We start from the raw sequence: 19,131 nt of genomic DNA, 5'->3' as shown, positions 1-19,131 counted from the left end.
TCACTACGCTCAGGATTCTATGTAAGAATATCTCGCTACGCACAGGGTTCAATCATAGAAATATTCGGTTCGTTCAGGATTCAATATACGCTTACGCCGTAAATATATAATTTTGCTCTCTTGTGATACCATCTACTATTACCTTTAACTTGACCCTATCTTACACTGGAAGATGAATAAATCTAACCAAATAATTAAACACAAATTAAGATTGTATTTATGTTTATTGTTTATTCTGCTTGTAACAGGGCTTATTATATCTACTTTATCTTTCCTTGTCTATAAGCTGAACAATGGCAGAAAGTGTCCAACGAAAAGGTAGATATAATAAGCCCAAGAATCATCCTATATACCTATCTCTTTCATCCTTTTTCGGAAAGCATCTGGCGAAAAAGCAATCATAACACGCAAGACATGCCACAAAGGGGCTCATAAACAATGGGATCAAGCAACACATATTTATAACAGTTGAAACTAACTATTTTGTACTTATAAAACTCCAATGTTTTAAATGTCTGTACAATCTTCAGCAATTTTTACTCGGGCCAACATCTAGCACACATCAGTACTTTCTGATTTAATTTCGCTGTTTGGTATATTTACTTGAACTATATCTTTATTGATATTATTGTTAAGTAACTGTATGGATTACTGTGTTTCTGCAGTAATTATTCTTAGTCATGTTCTTCAATTTATAACACTTCCGATGTGTCTTCAAAGTTCAAGCAGTTCTTCTTCAATTCAATAACTGTCTTTATTTTTGTTTTTACTTTATCGTATTTTCTCAAAACAGGCTCACTTTGTCTCCATTGCTGTTATTATTTCCGTTTCACAGTCTTTTGAATTTCATTTACCTTTTCGTTTCTATATACTTTCTGCTGAGAGAGATAATAAAGGTATGTCATTTTCTTGTCCCTCTCACTTAGTAGACATGTTAACGCCTTTAGGATCCGTATGTAGGATAATCGTCATTTTCCGTAAAACAAAGATTATAAAAGTAATCACAACACGGAGTACATAAAAGAAATGGAACGAGAAGAAGAGGGAAGATAATGGAACACATCTTGTACAAAAAGCACAGTTCACGATATGCCTTTTTAAAATTATACTTCTCTTTTTACTGATGGTGTAAGTCTTCATTTATTTTGTCTACTACAGTTCTTGTGTCTTTTCGGAATGCATAAAATAATTTAACAATTTTGAATATATGGTTTATTTGTTGAGTAAGTTTAAAATTGTTCTTGTTCTCTATTTGTTTTTTTGTTGTTTTTATTCTAAGTCATCCTTGCTAGCGGCGGAAGCACACCTTTTATAACAGGAATCCAACATGGCAGCCATAAAAATAATGGATATACAATATAATGTATATTTCTTTGTCCCTCTCACTCAGTTGATATGTTAGGGCCTGTAGGATATCCGTCTTTTTCAGTAAACCAACGATTATATAGGCAATCACAACACGGAACACATGAAAGAAATGGAGCGAGAATGAGAGGGAAAATAAAGCAACACATCTTGTATAACGAAGCACAGTTCACGATATGCGTTTTAAGTTATATTTGTCTTTTTACTGATAGTGTAAGTCTTCATTTGTTTTGTCTTCTACAGCTCTTGTGCCTTTCTGGAATGCATTAAATAATTAACGTATTTGGTTTATTTGTTGAGTAGGTTTAAAATTGTTGTTCTCCATCTGGTTTTTGTTGCTTCTATTCTGAATGATCCTTGCCAGCGGCAGAAGCACGGCTTCAGCTACAGGAATCAAAACATGGTACCAACAAAAATAATGGATATATAATAAAATACTTGTTATTTCGTTGTCCCTCTCACTCAGTTGATAAGGTAAGGCTTTTAGGATATTCGTCTTTTTCAGGAACCCATCGGTTATATATGCAATCACAAAACGGAACACATGAAAAAAATGGAGCGAGAAGAAGAGGGAAAATAATGCAACACAGCTTGTATAAGGGAACACAGTTAAAAATCTGCGTTTTTTCTATTTTTCTTATCACTGATGGTGTAAGTCGTCATTTGTTTTATTTTCTACAGCTTTTGTGTCTTTCCTGATTGCATTACACCATACATGGTTTGTTTGTTTATATATGTTCAAATTGTTGACGTTCTTCACCTGGTTATTTTTGTTTCTATTCTAAATCATCATCTTTGCCACCGGCAGAAGCACAGATTTTGCAACAGGAATCAAAACATGGCACACATAGAAAAATAATGGATATAAAATAAAATGTATGTTATTTCTTTGTCCTTTTTACTCAGACAGATCAGAAAGAGATATCAGTTGATATTTTAAGGCTTTTAGGAATGTCTTTTTCAGGAAAACATCGGTTATATATGCAATCACACCACGGCAGACATGCAAGAAAAGGAGCGAAAAGAATAGGTAAAATAATGCAACACATCTTGTATAACGAAGCACAGTTCAAAGTTGTTTTTCCTATTTGTCCTTTGACTGATGGTGTAAGTCATAACTTGCTTTGTCTTCTGCAGCTTGTGTGTCCTCGTGTATGTTTATGTATTTATTTGTATACGTTTAAAATTGTTGTCGTTCTCCATCTGGTTTTTGTTGTTTCTATTCTAAATCATCTTTACCAGCAGCAGAAGCACAGCTTTCGTAACAGGAATCAAAACATGGCACACATAAAAAGAATGGATATACAATAAAAGGCAGTAGTAGCACACAGCAACACATTTGGAATCTGGTAGATTTTTATACTATGTGTTAAGCAATTTTTGGCTGTTTTTGTTATATTTTATTCAATTATTACCAAACATTTTATTTTGTTAATCTGCTGACGGCACGGTATATGTTGAAAACCTTTTTGTTTCAAGGTAACTTCATCCCTCTGCTTTATCTTGTTGATTTATTTTGAATTTTCACTAATACTTCTCTTCTTCCTTAGATTCAGTTTGGTTGCCTTTTGCATTGTTTTGAATACAAACTTTAATGGGTTTAGGAAACATTTTCTGCTACAATTTCCTATATTTCATCTTTTCGAGGTATATCATATTAGTTGTTATTCTCAAGATATTTTACTTTAGTTTCTAATTTTAGGTTAGTTGGTTCATTAAAGTCCCCGCAAAACCGTCCGTTCGTTGGGTGTGGTCACCAGTAGACCAGCCAAAGGGGCATCGAGAAACGGATGGTAAGCGGGGTTTTACAATTTTAATTTTGTGAGTAATCAATGCATGTAATTAGAAATTTTACAAGAATTGACAATGACAGTTGCTACGTTGCTGCAGTATTTGACACAATGTCTATTATTTATGACTTTTTTGCTATGAATACATTGAAAGGTAAGTAGAGTTTCTTATAAAAGTGAGCAACAAATGAGGTTTGGTTCCTTATCTCGCTCTCTTTTCCTTTCCTTTTTGTTTCAAGGTCGGCAACGTGCATGTTACTCTGGAGTTACAAACGCTCATAGGCTACGGAGACTGCTAACCATCAGGCGGGCCGTATGCTTGCTTGCCACCGACGTAGTATAAAAAAAAAACCAAAGTGTATTTAGTTTTTCTTGAGGGAAGTTTAGATCTAACGAATTTAAGGTATCTTGGTCTTTGTGGTTCAATAAGTTGATGGCATGGATCCTAAATTCTTCCTTATATTGAGGATTTTGTTCAATTAGAAGTTCATACTACAAGTAAAAAGTTAGGATTTAGTGGTTTCAAAGTAGTGTCAGTCAGTATTTCCGAAGATTGACATATGTGACTGGCTTGTCTTTGTACATGGTCTCATAAAAACGTGCACACTCTCGTACTCCTATTACAAGTTAATTAATTAAATAAAATGCTCGTTACTAACTTACTAAGCATACAATAAAACACGAAATAGAATCGAATTAATATTTATTAAAAATTGTAGGTAGGCTTAAATTAACTTTGAAAATGAGATGTTGTATGTTAAAGAATTGTTACACTCAATAGTTTTCATTGTGGTAATGGTGGTCCGATAGAACCACTTAATGAACACCCAATCGTTCGTTCTTTGTTGTTACAATCGCATACTTGGCGTTTACATTTTCGGTCTTCACCCATAATCATATCGAAACAAGGGTCGTAACTTACACAAACACAACTGAGTACACAGCATAGACAAATACTAATGCAACAGTTTAGGAGAAAGCCCATTTTCAAGTTTCCTGGAGAACAATTATGCTGTTCCTATACACTTTCATATTTTCCATACTTCGTTTACAAATCAACAATATTTCTTAAATATATTATCTAACAATGCAGATGTTAATGGACGTTTCGTTTTATACAATTTTTCACTCTCTATAATGTTTCATGCGTATGTTCTATATCTCTGTTCGTCTTATTATCCGTCTAATGTAAAATAGTTATGCTGTTACAGTTTCTTTCTGTTCTTCGTTTTCAAATTAATCATCTATCTTTTTTATATTTAGACTTTCATTAGCATCCATAGCAATGTTATTTTGTTGAATGTCTCTTGTTCGACATCTGTCTGTCTATTATCTCTTGTCTTTTTGTGAAAATTATTTTGGAAATATTGTTTATGTAGATTTTTATATATATTTTTAGCGTTTGTTAACTTTCAATGTGGGTTTTATCTAATTTAATGAAAATACTGCATACATTTTGTACATTTACAGTTATAAGGAGGAAGTAATCCAGTGGGACCATATCTTTCGTAATAATCGTCATGGCTGATGCTTTCCATGCAAGAATTGAAACATGGTACCCATGATATACAAGGAATAAACAGTAGAGGTAAGAATGAGTCTAAACAACCCATTTTGATTCCTTACAGCTGCTAGTTTCACACTGTTATAAGTATATAACAGTGAACTAAGTAAGTTTTAATCGTATATTGTTGCGTTTCTGTTCTGTTTCTCTTTGCAACCGTAGAAGCCTTTTTGAAATAAAAATCTTACTGAGTCCTAATATAATAAATAATTAACCTTCTGTTCGCTTCAGTTTTTCCTTGATGTCGACTAGTCTTCACTTTAATCAGTATTGCTCTTTGTCTTTTAGTTTTATTAAAATAAATATCTAAAACTTCTTTAGTAGTATCTCTAAAGTGTTCTGTTCTCCGTATTCTACAGATGATTGAATCACTTATTTTTCTAAACTTAATTCGTAAGCATATCCAGACTCAACATTAACAGGAGAGGAATATAGTTCATCGCGAGGAAGGCACATGTTGAAAATAGGATTTACGCACGGGATACAAGACAGAAACGGAGAAAATAATAAAGGAAATATACAGCACATTTTGAACCTTTGAGAAATGATTTCAAAGATCTCAGAAAATTACAGCCCTTCCATTGTTTTCTTTCTTAATGATTTCTTAAAGAATATGCTGCTGCTTTGCATTTAATACTAGATCTGCCACTTGACGTTTAGGTATCCAGTTTTTTTTTGTTGTTCTATTTATCTTCTATATCTTGAGTATCTCTTCTATATCTTGAATATCGTAGTAGTTAGTGTATAATTTTATCTATAATGTAAGCCACAGTAATCAGTTTAACAATTGTCATCAATTTTAAATTGCACATCGTATTTAGTATTTATATTAGTCGAATTGCTTACTGGTCTTCTTCTACTACTGACACTGATTACGATAAAAAGTCAAGATAGATTTAACATTTGGGTGACTAGATATTCATGTATAAACTTTTGCACATATATGCACAATTTTAAATTGTGCTATGTGCTTATATTTATTTTGTTAAATCTCCATTGCAGATCTAGTTAATAAAATGACTAGACACGAAGTCTATAACATTGCCCAGAGTGCATAAGCAAGAATTATAATACAGACGGTACACATAGCTGATCACGGCATTGATGCTGGAGTTATTTCATTTCTGATTTTGGGCTGGAATTTCTGAGGAAATTCTTTAAGGATAAAACTAGATTTTTACATGGTTTTCTGACAGACAGATGATTATTGAATACAAATTGAATATTGCAATATGACGTGACCAGCGATTTGACAGATGGCAATAGGAATAAGAAAGAGAATAGTTGCTACAGAGGTTTATTAACTTTATTACAAACTAGAAGTTACGTATATTTTACCTGATTTCAAAATATCAAAGGACGTCATTGAGCTATTTATTACTTCATATAGAGAAGCCATAAACAATGAAATTGTAGCAATCGCAGCCTGTAGGCACAAAAAAAAATAGAAGGTCCGTTCCCGCCGTTCTTGAAAATACATACCTAAACTAAATTTGCCCGAATCACTAGGGTTCCTTCTGTATTAATTTCGAATTTTAAAACGGAGTCTTTCTTCCCCGCGTTGTCCCGACATATTGCCACGGCTCATGGGAGCCTGGGGTCCGCTTGACAACTAATCCCAAGATTTGGCGTAGGCACTAGTTTTTACGAAAGCGACTGCCATCTGACCTTCCAACCCAGAGGGTAAAACTAGGCCTGGTTGGGATTAGTCCGGTTTCCTCACGATGTTTTCCTTCACCGAAAAGCGACTGGTAAATATTATAAAACGGAGTAGGTACATAATATAAGTTTACAGACATACATACATCTATTCGTTTATACATACATCTTATCATGTTTACATTCCTTAGAGACTGCATTATGACGTACATGACAGTAGGTACCTACGTAGCGGCGGGGACGTGAAGTGAGCAACGCGCGCACAGCCCGACTAAGCTCTGCCCGAGAGTGCCCGAGAACACCTGTAAATGTAACGTCTGTGTGCGTAAATGTCACGTCTGTGTGCGTGCGGCGAAAATGGCACTTTGTACTGAGCGAACTCTGCTCCGGCGCGCGCCGCCGCTATTTACTTTGTGCTGTAGTGGAGCGGGGCGTGAACCACGCGACCAGATCGTTGTAAGCGCCGTGAAATTCATTGGCGTGGCGCGTGCCATAGTTTGTTGTCGCCCGGCAACAAATCATGCCATAAAATACTGGTACTCTGCGCTGGTTCTATACGCACCTAGTAATAATAATAGTTTGATGAAGGACAGTGGGATCCGTGGGATCCTATGACTTACAGGGAACTCTTCCATTACTATATAGGTAGCCATAATAATGATTTCGATATGAAGTATATTGTGTATGATGCAAGCATTATTTCAACTGCTGATAAAATGTTGTTATTTTTAAGCCCCGCCCCATTTGTTTAAAAAATACTAAAACACTTTCATTTTTAACAAGCAAAAACGTCTGCAAACGATGCTATTAAACTTAGAATAAATTTAAAAGTGGAATCATTACTGCCTTGGGTAAGACTTGAACTCACCCAAGCTCAGGTGGCTCAGATGGCAGAGCGCTGGATTATCTATCAAGAGGCCGTGAGTTTAAGTCTCACCCAAGGCAGTAATAATTCCACTTTTAAATTTATTCTAAGCTTAATTATATATTTTGTTACAAAAAAACTGTATATCGCACTCTCCTGCTCGTGCAATAAACTAGCACTTAGTACATCCCAACTAAATACAATATTAACGTAACTTGTGGTAACTTAAACAAGTATAAACTCTCAATAGGTGCTTTGTATTTATTATTCACTAGTAAAGGAACTTACTTATCCTAGAATGCTTAACTGCTTCGTTATTATTAACGCCTAACGAGATAGATTTATGTCAATCTATGTATGTAGTTGCAAGGGTGTCCAGCGGAAGATTTCCGATTTCAGAATTTGATAAAAAAAAACAAACATAAACCAAAGGGGATTTTATTTTTTAAGGTTCCGTAGTCAACTAGAAACCCTTAAGCTCGAAAGTCGGTTGAGGGGGTTAGGGCATGGTAAAAGATGGCCGCCAGAATACGTAGGCAACAGAGCCCGTAGCTTTGCCTTACCAGGCCCGAACAGGAGGCAAACCAAGGCAGCGTTCGCGCAATGTCATCGCCAAAGATTTAACCCCTGTGGATTAGCGGAAAACGAGGTCCAGGATAGAGCGAAGTAGAAGGAGAAAAGTAAGAAAGCGGACCCCGTCACAGTACAGGACAAACGCTAGAATGATGAGTCAAGTAGGATCCCTTATAGTTTCGCCATGTCCGTCCGCGGCTTTGCTCCGTGATTGTTTTTGCATGGATAGGTACAAAATCGTCGTGACAAAGTGTTTACGTGTCACGCCTATTACTCCGCCGTGGCCCACGAGGTGGTGGAGTTCGTCGGAAGACTGGCTTCACGCTGAGGGTTCACCAGCTTCAGTCGCGTCACTATGTCGCTATATGTACTTCAGTTCATTTGTAGTGCGCGTGTCGCGGCCGCGCGGACTTCTGGCCGAAGGGTGTGGAGTCTCGGCGGTTCCGAGTTCCGAGTCAACCTGCCGAGTGAGACAAGACAACGCACGCTGTTACGGCGTCGCCCAAATACAATTTTTAATGTTTGTCTTCGTGTATTTTCTTTGATTTTGTAGTTTCTGCCTTAGTTTTACTGTAATGCTGTATTACTTATTTGATCAATAAAGTAAATAAATAAATAATAAAAAGTACATTTTTTTTGGTTACTTCCCCTAAAAAATTCTTTCGCTTTAACTCTATGGTGTAGGGTTGCGTTGGATAAGTAGGGCTTTTAAAATCAATAGGGCTCACCAACTACTATTTTTTAATAAAGTTAATAATTTCGAAAATCATTGCTCCGAAAGAAAAAAATATGCGTCTCCCTCTCTAACTTTTGAACCAAATTTTTTTTGTGTCTAATGAAAGTAATGAATAATTAAAAATCTTTTTTGTCAGTCAACTATTGACCAATAAATAAATATCTTAAAACTAGCATACATTTCATTATAAAATATATCGTAAAACTAAAAACACACAATTATGACTGCGATGCACTTAATTTGCAACCCCGCAGTATCAGGGTGCCGGTCGCGGAACCGCCGGGACTTACATAGATTAAACCCAAACATACATACTATATTTATTAGCTCTTTAATTACAATAACAATATACATAATGGATATTTACAGATTATTACTATAACTAGCTTATATCAAAAACATAACATACTATTACATAATACATACAAACAAACATTGCAAGTTAAATAAGAGCTGCTAAAAACTATTGAGTAATTCGAGCTCAAACTTATACTGGTAGGCATAAGAGAGATGTGGGGAACCTTCACGTCCCTTGAGGTAAAACTCGGCATAATGCCCTAGTTTCAGATTTGGCTCGCGGTTGCAAACACCCAAACGACAAGTCAGCAGACGCTATAGCCTGAGAATCTCGCGGGACTGAAACTACAGCTGGATTAAATATTGTAGCTAAATCACATTTTAAACATACTGACACATACATGAGCTTCTTCTTCTTTATATATACTTAATGGATATATACAGAGGATTACTATAACTAGCTTAAATCTAAAATAGGCCTATGAGGCATTGTAACAAGGATGCTGGCGGCATTTACTCGTTGTATCGGAATAATAATACGTTGTGCGAGGAAGCCGCCAGCTCTTCGGTTACCAGTTACGTCAACCAGACGCTTGTGCGCGCTGGGACCCCATGCACATTTTCAGCGCCAAATTGTACAAAATGGTACTCTCTTCCGAGGCTCTTATATTTATTGCTTCGCACGGGTAAACCTTAACAAATTACACAACTAAACCTTCCACGCCAAACACTCTATTGATAGGTGAAAACAGCATGAAAATCCGTTCAGTAGCTTTTGAGTTTATCGCGAACATACAAACAGATAGACGTCACGAGTAAGTAGGTATTATATACCTACACTCATAAAATATTATATTACAATTAGACCGAATTATAGATGTCGTCTTAAATATATTTAATCTTACATTCTACAAAACTTCTTACTTATTTTTATTATGAACACATTGTTATACATTTAATTAAATTACTTGGTTTGAGTATGTTATAAACCAGAGAGATGTCAATAAAAAAGATTGGTATTTTCTATACAAAGTTTCCCGCCAAGCAGGAGAACCTGGGTTCGAATCCTGGTAGAGGGTATTTATTTGTGTGCTTATCACAAATATTTGTTCCAGAGTTATGGATGTCTTGTATGTAAGTATTTATATTATACATATAATAAGTATTTATATTAAACATAAATAATAATATTACATTATTATTTATGTTATACAAAGACAGTCATTATTTTAAATTATCTCCGATTAAACTTTTTGTCTTCTACACTGTAATCAAAGATCCCGGCGAATTCCCTGAGCTGAAACAAAACGCACAGACAGAATCGTCTGAAAAACAGGATTTTACAAATTAAATAGCATCTTTAACGTGGTTAGACTAACAGAAAGTGATGGGGCGATATCGATATTTGTATATTATTTTTCGAAATTTAAAAAAATTACTGTATAGATGAATTACCCAATATTTTTTCACCAATCGTTATATTCCTATTCGCCTTTTCCCCATATTGTTTAATTTCCAGACGTCATTATCACCAGCATATAATTTCTCACACTTTTTTATTTCCTGTCATATTTTTCGCTGTAGGCAATGTTTTACCAATCCGTATCGTTCACATCCATTCAAATTACCTGTACAATATATTCCCCATAGTCTTTTTTTCGCCACGGGTTTCAATTCATGTTTTATCTTCATAATAGTCTACTTTAGCTTTGAGTAAGTAGGTAACTAATAAACACTTTTTTGTACGAAAAAGGATTGGTTAGCTCTGATACATGAACGTAACCATTTGTTAACATTGTTTTCTGCGCCACCCAATATTTTCCTTTCTTTTTTTTTTGCTTTAAAAAAGTTTTCATCGATATTGAATCGAAATAAGTATAGACAACCGCCCATCCCTAACCGCTGCCCTTAAGGGAATTAAACGAAGAAACGGCAGTTCTTTTCTCGGTTTATCTTACATTAGTTCACCAAATGGCCGTCCGTATTGGATAGTATGGCGAATAGTTCCTTTTCTTTTGTGCAAGATTGAATTTTTGTTTATTTGCTTCAAAGCTTTGCTTTTTACAATTGTAGTTTTGCTGTGCATTCTTGTTAGATAGAATTAGATAAGGAGGGCGATTCTGGTTTAAGAAATTTGATGGCTTTCATTTTATTTTGATACAACCTAGTCGGTGTGAGCTGCTTCAGCTAATTAGTGCTCAGATGAGAGAATTAGTGCTTAAATTTTAACTTTAATTTAGTAGTAATTCAATTTTGACATGTAAATTTACTTTATTTATTTATTTAAACTTTGAAAAATGTACAAATGGCAAACTTAATGCCAAAAGGCATTCTCTATGTAGTGTGGTGTCTTCTTTATGTAGTGTGGAAATAAAAAGGAGTGAAATCTCTTATGGTAGAACTGTTGCAAAAGTTTTCAGCTGTCAGCTATTTATAGCTATTATTTATTATTTATAATAGTTCCAAATCTCTCCAGAGTAGCGCTATAGTAGCTAAGAACCTAGGCGTTATTAACGGAGTGAAGTGCGCTGATGATTTGATTTTTTTGTTCAAGTATTCTAGGTTATAGCGCCACCTATTTAAGGTTTTTTGACGACACTTTTTGGTACATGGAGATTTCTGTCCTTGCCTTCACCTTCCATATTTATGAATAAATGCATTCAGCCCGCGTAGCGTCGTCATCTCTCTCTCTGTCACTCTTTCATATTAGGGCGACAGTGAAAGTTGCGTTTCATTGCTACGGAGCGTTAACGATTGGCATGATGGCTATGCGGGCAGAGGGCCTAGCCAAAATGACATTCGTACACCAACAAATGCCGAACTAAAAGAAAAAAACCCGTCAAGTGCGAGTTCGTTATACTCGCGCACCGAGGGTTAGGATAGGGCACACACGTTGAATTATCTCGTGTGAAATATTAAAATAAAATAAACCTTATCAAATTGTTTTGCAAAATCGAGCCCTACATTGTCGTTGTGAATATTAAGTTTTATGTTGTGATGATAATGGTCTAAGAAGATTGCAGATAAGCTATTGTTGTTTTTTCAAGATATTTCAGTTGTTGCTGGTGGTAAAGATTACTTGTATATGGTTTTTATAGTTTTTTTCAAATCATTGGACAGTATGAGCCACCCCACACTAGCGTCTTTTGTGCGTCGGCGTCTAGAAAACGTAGTGATTATATGCTCTTTGGTCAGCGCTATGGAGAATGACGTCGCTGCGCAGTTGCGCCAACGTTGCGTCAAGCAGCAGCCATAGAGTTGACTAGACGCCGACACTCGGGAGACGCTGTGGGGTGGCTCTAAGGCACCATTTTAGTAGGCTGCCAATCGATTCTTGTGAAATTTTATTCGGTATATTATTTTTTTGTCAATTCAATTTGAGGAATATTTTCAAAATGGCGGAGCTTTTTGGTTCGAGTGGTATCAGCTTGCAAAGCCACTAGTTTTAGCGGGTGTGTAATGCGTAATATTTGATATATTATTCTATGTTATAATGTAATTTTTTTGACGACCGGTCTGGCCTAGTGGGTAGTGACCCTGCCTATGAAGCCGATGGTCCCGGGTTCAAATCCTGGTAAGGGCATTTATTCGTGTGATGAGCATGGATATTTGTTCCTGAGTCATGGGTGTTTTCTATGTATTTAAGTATTTATAAATATTTACATATTATATATATCGTTGTCTAAGTACCCTCAACACAAGCCTTATTGAGCTTACTGTGGGGAACTTAGTCAATTTGTGTAATAATGTCCTATAATATTTATTTATTTAATTTCTATTATATGTTTATTTTGTTATATTATGATTTTATCTAAACTGTCAGTTATATAATGCCTATTGTAATATAATTTTTAAGTAATATATAGACGTGTTTTATAATGAGATATATGATTTTATCAAGTGTAAATACATATATTGTGAAACATCTTTTGTCATATTCAATTTAACGATAATGTAAAACTTCATTTTTATAACAAGTAGTACACAGACCATATAATTAGGTTGATTATCATCCCACCTAACCCAACCTAACCAATTTTTTCAAGGTTTAATTCTGTGGGGGCCACTGTTCAAACCTTACCTATACCACTTTTTTGCGAGCTAATTTATTTTACGGGCGGGGGGTCGAAGTTCTAACCTAACCTAACCTAATCTTCCTTTTTGTTCGTTTGTGCGGAGTCGCAGTCCCAACCTAACCACAAATAATTATGTGATGTCACTTGTTAGAACAAATAATATGCTTATTAGTATTAGTATGTAATAATTATAGCAATGTATATTAGCCGAAGTGTAAAAATACCTTATGGCCATTATACCAATAATAATATTATGTTTGCCGTTAATTAGGTATTACGGTAGTATGTCCTTTATTATGTTATTCAAAATAACGATATATTAGACTATAATATATGAAAAACAATTATAAATAACCGGCCAAGAGCAAGTCGGGCCACGCTCAGTGTAAGGTTCCGTAGTTACTCTTCCGTCACAATAAGCTAAACTGGAGCTTAAAGTATAGTAAATTGTTAACCTCGGGATGAAACGGTACCTTTCACCCGAGTTAAACAAATAGGCAAATTTGCATAATCAGTACCTAATTAAAGTAAGTCTTTTTACTATGAAGGGAAAACTTTTTGCGATAACTCAAAAACAGCTAAACTGATCATGTCCGCTGTAGTTTTCATTTAATGTCTTTCTTAAGCTCTACTTCCACGATTTTTTTCATATTTTTTGGACCTATGGTTCAAAAGTTAGAGGGGGGAGGGACACATTTTTTTTTCTTTTGGAGCGATTATCTCCGTATGTATTCACTTTATCAAAAAATGTTTCTTGAAAACCCCTATTAGTTTTGAAAGACCTTTCCAACGATACCTCACACTCTAGGGTTGAAGCGAAAAAAAAAATCACCCCCACTTTACGTGTAGGGGAGGTACCCTAAAAAAAAAAATTTTTAGATTTTATTGTACGACTTTGTCGGCTTTATTGATTTATATATCCATGTCAAATTTCAGCTTTCTAGCACTAACGACCACGGAGCAAAGCCTCGGACAGACAGACAGACAGACAGACAGATGGACATGGCGAAACTATAAGGGTTCCGTTTTATGCCATTTGGCTACGGAACCCTAAAAAAGGAGTGCACCCAGTTTAGCATCTGAAATATAAAAACAAGATTTACCATATACCATTTTATAACATAGCGCTCCCTCGCCGCTAAACTTTATTAGGGGTAAACATAAATTCTGAATAGTATTTTCAATTAGGTTAGGTGTAAGTTGGCCTCCCTAGTGGCACTCGCCAATCTAATATTACTACATACTACTTTACTCTTTGCTCGCCAACTTGGCGAACCCACACAGCTACGGAGGATATCGAGCAAGGAGTTTATCTCAAACATGCAATGAAATATTGATATTATGTTCTTCATATTAGGCTGGGAAGTAAAAGAGCATCTTCCCTGCCTTGGCCTGCAATTTTGTACGAAAATTCAACACAGTATCACGTTTCGGGCGCGGCTAGACGAGATGAAGACCTCTCGGCTAGCTACGCCCGAAACGTGATACTGTGATGAAATTTCGTACAAAATTGCAGGCCAAGGCAGGGAAGATGCTCTTTTTTAATTTACATTTCACATATTATATTTGCGACAGCATATGGCTGACTAACCGTTATAAGCAATATATGCTTTTCGGATCGTTATGACATTTTGCCAATAAGTACGCTCATCTTATTTTTTTTCTAGCCTTCCTTACAGCTTTTTTCTTAATAAGGTTTAAGAGATAGTTTTATACTCTAGGCTTAGATAAGAAAACGATACAATTTGAAGTTGAAATGAAATGGCGCAACTATAGTTCTTTAAAAAGTGATCCACTGTGACCCACTGTACCCTAATAAAATCACAAACATTACATTATAATAACGATTGTAAGTGATATCAGTCTTAATAATGTACTTCCGAAGCTTTTGGTTCAAATGGTAAGAGCTGGTTTGATATCAGAAAAATCTACAAAAATGTAAACTTAATTTTCATCATAAAGTAAATATATATAGAGTAACAAACCCATAGTAGTCTCGATTAGTTCCAGAGAAAATCAATAGATGTCACTCAGAGCACCATTTGGCCTACATCGGTATTTATTTTAATTAAAATCTCTCCAATTATCAACCAAACGTGTATAATTCCAATTGATTGGCATATTACAACAAAAAAACCTTTTAAAAAGGCCATTTAAACATAATTAATCGATGCGGAAAAAAATCGATGTAATATCGCGAGATTATTTTAAGCGCCATCTATCGCGCCATTTGGCAGTTTAACTTCTTACCAGTGTACGAGATAGCTGGATTGTTTAAGGATAAGTATCAAAAGATGTCACTGTAGTTATCCTACATATAAACTAAAAATATTTTGTTCTTAGAAAAGTTACAATAATTATTTATATCGCTATATATAAATATTTATATACATAGAAAATATCCATGACTCGGGAACAAATATTTGTGATGAACAAGCAAATAAATGTCCTTATCAGGATTCGAACCAGGAACCTTCTGTTTCGTAGGCAGAGTCACTACCGACTAGTTGGCCGTTGAAATAATATATTATTTTGAGTCGGATCGTATAATCCGCCATATTACATTATGGCTAGCCGTTATCAAAAACAGGGCCGTCTTGAAATGCGGCGGTTCAACAATTAGCCGTATTGAATGCCGTTTTATTTTGTAAGTATGGTCATTGGTCACCCTACAATCTAAATAGTAGTACGATCATTGACATATATATCTAAGGACGGGCCTTACGGACAATAAGAATGGGGCCAGTACAGCGGTGTCACGCACACGAATTCCAGCCAATCGTGCGGTCTAACGCCGCAACGCGATTGGTTGATGAGTTTGCATCACGCGCGCGATTGGGCGCACCTAGTTGCGTTAGACTGCACGATTGGCTCGAATTCGAGAGTGACACCACTGAACTAGCGCCATTCTTAGTGCCTGTAAGGCCCGTCCTTAGATATATATGTCAATGAGTACGATGCGATGCGACTAAACGTGGGCCGCCTTATTGACGAACGTATCACAATGACAATCTGGCTAATCGTTGAACCGCCGCAATTCAAAACGGCCCTGTTTTTGATAACAGCTAGCCGTCGTGTAATACGGCGGATTAAACAATCCGACTGCGATATGCGAAGATACACTTTTTTTATTCTTATACTATGTGTAGAACACTACTAATATGCTAAGTAGATAACCTATTATGGAAAGGGCTCATAACTAGAGATGCCACGAATAGTGGTTTAGGCCGAATACCGAATGTTCGGTCACACCGTAGACCGAAGCGCCGAATATTCGGTAAAAAATGTGTACTATTGTGAGATACATTTATTATGGAAACTGGTAGACTACTAAGGGATATGTTTGCTAAGATTGAAGTCTATACACACACACTACTAATGAACAACTTTACTATGAAATTTGTCTTCATTCGTAAGTAGATGTAATAGATAATCCTCTATCTAAATAACTATCTCCATAGCAAATTTTATCTAAATCAGTTCAGTGGTTTTAGAGTTGGATGGAGATAATATTGGTTGTAGCAATTGAGTAGACATCATTGAGGGGGTAAACAAAAATAAAATCATTGTCAAGTGTTTCTTTTTTATGAGGATTTATTACTATTAAAAAGATTTTCGTAGCTTGTGTCTGTATCCATTGAGGCAGGTATAAAAATTGATACCATTTTTACCTCAAAATATTTTAATTGGGTAATGAGATGCATTGACCATATCTCATCTCATTGTCCTGCCCCATACTATATTGTTACTTCTAGTAGCTAGAGACTGGTCCCTGAAATAAGAAAATATATTTGTTAAAAAGTTCTATAACAATACTTATAGATACAGTTTTCCTAACCTGCATTTTGACTTGACAAGAATAAGTCTACAACAGACAGTCATAGAACTTGGGCAACCAACATCAACACTGAACAGACCATTCGAAAACATTCTTGAATGTCCTTCTTCTTTATGAAATTGGAAGCATTCTCATATAGATTATGTTATTCACAACAATGCGTGCCTTGACTCGTATTGTCATGTTATTAAAGGTTAGATTTGACAAATATGTGCGTCACCTTTTTATAGAGAAGGATGCAAGACTGTATTTTTTTGCGTCGACTGTACAGTCACAGTCTAGGGCAGTAAAGTAAGAATTGTCTCAGATCAGATGTAATTGAAGTGATGTAATGGAAACATGTGATCTGAGGCTTTCTTATTGACTTCCCGAGGTGTGTATACTATTAACTGTTTGATGGAGCTGGAGAGCGGCAGCTTTATTTAGTGCAGTATGCTGAAAAATGACGCTTTCGCACTAATTTTTTTGCCGTTTTTATAAATAATGGTACGGAACCCTTCGTGCGTGAGTCCAACTCGCACTTGCCTAGTTTTTTATAGGTATAAAATAAATTCTAAATATTGATGTCTATTGGTTTTTCGTTTTAGGAATAGCTAGATTTATTTTGACGTTCACAATATACATAGATTCATTTCAGTGTAGAAAAACATCGTGAGAAAACCGGACTAATCCCAATAAGGCCTAGTTTACCCTCTGGGTTGGAAGGTTAGATGGCAGTCGCTTTCGTAAAAACTAGTGCCTACGCCAATTCTGGGGATTAGTTGTCGAGCGGTCCCCAGGCTCCCATGAGCCGTGGCATAAATGCCGGGACAACGCGAGGAAGGAGATCACAATATAGATTCATATATATTGACATGAATGTTATTTGTAATGCAATCGTATGTTGCTTAATAAATAAATCTGAATCTAAACAACAGGAATTCCATTTACTTTTTTGAAACGACCAAATCATGTTTGACAAAAAATACTTAAAGAGTATCACTCTGGTTTTAACATAAATAACATACATATTCGTGCGCATGATAGTTTTCAGTTCAGATTGACAGGAAGTAAAAATAAAGTTATAAAGAGTAGGTATTGAATTGTTTCAGTATTTACACAAATTAAGATTTAAATTTAAAGCACGACTTACCTGAAGTGATAATCCATTCGCATGCAATTTTCATCACTGATTCCCAAACCGGAACATCATTTCAATAGCTTTAGCTTTGCTTTAGTTGAATTCACTATTTTGTGCCTGCAAGACAAAGTCGCAAGTGACGTTCATAGGTATGTATCTAATTTCTACATTTAGAATCAAATCAAAAAAAACATTTATTACAAAACCATTTCATTACAAATTGGATTGGAACAGTGACAACTTATTTTGAGTGTTGCCATTTAAATTTCTTTGTCTCCCTAAAAATAACTTCACGATTTTGCTTGTCTAGTGCATGTGTGTTCAGTTAGAATAAAATAAAGCATAATATATATATTGTTTAAAAAAACAATAAAATATCATATGCTTTAATTTTAAAATAAATAGCTTTTCCATTCCAATCTCGAAGTTTTTTTAAGAAACAACTTGACAACTTTACCCTGAAGTACGGGACTGTTTTAAAAAATGTTGTGCTGTAGAAAGGAACGTTATGAAAGTACTATTTGGTAACAATCATAGACAGGTAACAATAATTTTGTACTTCAATGAAAGCAGGCGACGTTGCCAGCCTGCCAAATCGCAACGACTGTGACCGTGAAGCTAATGACCTGACAACGTCGCATCCTAAAGTTCGGATCGTCGTAGGTACATAATAATGTTTTCAAGTTTGTCGAAATGCTTCCTCGGGCAAAAATCACAACAAAAAGTTGTACCTCACACAACTGTTTTCTTTTATATATATATATATATATATATTTCTGTGATCTCGAAAACGGCTCTAACGATTTCGCTGTAATTTGGTATATGGGGGTTTTTGGGGGTATACAATCGATCTAGAGTTGTCTTATGTTTGGGAAAACGCGTGTTTTCGAGTTTTCATGCGTTTTTCTTTCGACGCAGAATATGGTCGCTAATTTCGTGTCGCCGGCCACTGTCCGTCTGGCCCAGCGGGTTAAGACGCGGACTGCTAGAAACGAGTGTTACGGGTTCGAATCTCGCCCGGTGACTAACTTTTGTTTTTTTTATATATGTTCAAGTTTATTTCATTTCATTTCATTTATTTCTTGCAACCATGGTATTTACAGGATGTTCATTTAATTTACCAGTACATACATGGACCCTACTAGGGTGTAGCAATGTTACACTTACATCTACGAATATACAAATATTATATACAACTTAAATCATAGCATGCAATTTTTGAGACATTTCTAATCAAATTAAATAGAC

The 19,131-nt window shown here is 35.5% G+C and overlaps 1 long non-coding RNA gene across 1 annotated transcript; it reads right to left on the bottom strand.

The window, feature by feature from the left end:
* Nucleotides 1-16,501: 16,501 nt before the first annotated feature.
* Nucleotides 16,502-18,341, bottom strand: LOC133529623 (uncharacterized). The gene is made up of 2 exons (XR_009801179.1): nt 17,896-18,341; nt 16,502-16,697 (listed from the first exon to the last, which is right to left on the bottom strand). It is a non-coding gene; the product is annotated as an uncharacterized LOC133529623 (long non-coding RNA).
* Nucleotides 18,342-19,131: the final 790 nt, after the last annotated feature.

This window comes from Cydia pomonella, chromosome 21 (assembly GCF_033807575.1).
Source record: "Cydia pomonella isolate Wapato2018A chromosome 21, ilCydPomo1, whole genome shotgun sequence".
Lineage (NCBI taxonomy): Eukaryota > Metazoa > Arthropoda > Insecta > Lepidoptera > Tortricidae > Cydia > Cydia pomonella.
Note: the sequence above shows the minus strand (reverse complement) of the source record. Positions and strands in the feature narration are given on the sequence as shown.